Source organism: Crinia signifera, chromosome 6, assembly GCF_055691185.1.
Source record: "Crinia signifera chromosome 6, ASM5569118v1, whole genome shotgun sequence".
Taxonomy (NCBI): domain Eukaryota; kingdom Metazoa; phylum Chordata; class Amphibia; order Anura; family Myobatrachidae; genus Crinia; species Crinia signifera.
The window spans coordinates 218,567,066-218,568,514 of NC_139222.1; the positions used below are offsets into that span (position 1 = coordinate 218,567,066).

Sequence of the window (1,449 nt, forward strand, 5' to 3'; positions counted from 1 at the left end):
GACAGGCTACTACAGTATGGAAAAATCTACAAACAGACGGAATGACAAACAAACAAAAAGACGTGACATGGCTTAGCCTACATAAAGCCTTACCAGTAAGAGAGTGGCTAAAACAAAGAGATTTAGTGAGATCTGAAAGGTGTCCGCGGGCAAACTGTTACAGAAAAGAAAATATCGCTCATATTTTCTGGGAATGTGATATAGCCCAAGGTGTATGGAAGGGTATAAACCCCTTGTGCAAAGAGTTAACTGGTATACCAGCCTTTACTTTAGAATTAATCCTTTTTGGTTTAGTGGCCTGTAGTAAAATAAAAGGAAGACTTTACTGGCTAAAAATTACATGTGTAAAAGAAACATTATGGGATACAAGAAACTTATGTATCTTCAAGAAGGAAAAATTTGAAGTAAAAGATTGCATTAGAATAACATTAGACAAACTGTACTTTTGTTACATGTGGGACAGAAAGAAGGCAAATGGAATAGATGATGCTGAAGGAATTTGGAAATGTAAAAAATGGAAACATCTGGTTAATTTGTAAGATAACTATGTTGTACTTTTACAACAAAAAGAACAGAGAAAATGAAAAACTTCATAAAAAAAAAAACTTAATGAAAGCAATTTTTAAACCAATATCAGGGTAAACCTGAAAAATAAAGAACCTTAAATGAATACAATGCAATGGGAAAAAGAAAACGGAGATAAAAATTGAAAAAAAAAAAAAATCTGTTCTTATCAGTTTAATATCTGATACGCCCCCTATCTGGGGGCCATACATTAAATGGATTTTTAGAACAGGGAGATGGAAGAAGAGCTTGCTCTGTCCACTCCACGCATTGACCTGGTATTGCAGTAATTCCAGGACCGGTGCACCTTCCTAATCTGTTATCCAAAAATAGACTATTTCCATTCCTGGCACTTGATTTGGTGTATCAATTGTTTGTGCACCTTTGTTCTAACTTTGTATTTAGAAATGCATGCATTTGCTTCAAGGTTTAACCTTTGTGCATAAATATTTTGAAATCCTGCCTCCAGTGTATCATTTTGTGACTATTTCTTGACTCCTTGAATTGTACTTTCTGGAATCGAGGCAGTTTAATACTTGACGTGACACTACACTTGATATCAGCATGTGCGGCCTAGCCAAAAGACCGGAAGCCTGCCTAAATTAAATGACTTATCAATCGCTGCGACCCACCAATATATATGCAAACACTATGTGACTTACCTACGATCTTACCACGGAAACATCAACTGGATCACAGCAATGAAATTTTTGGACCCCCCTCCCTCTCGATTTGAAATGGCTTGGTTTTTTCTTTTTTTTTACTTATATTTCTTTATCTCTTATATGTTTTTCTTTTCTTTTTGCTCTCTTTTCTCTCTTGTTTTGGGAATTTTTTTTCCTCTTCAATTTTTTCAGAGCCAAACAATTGATGATCATTGAGAGG

At 35.1% G+C, this 1,449-nt stretch overlaps 1 pseudogene; it reads left to right on the top strand.

Moving 5' to 3' along the window:
* Window positions 1-701: 701 nt before the first annotated feature.
* Window positions 702-876, top strand: LOC146012683 (U2 spliceosomal RNA; annotated as a pseudogene).
* Window positions 877-1,449: the final 573 nt, after the last annotated feature.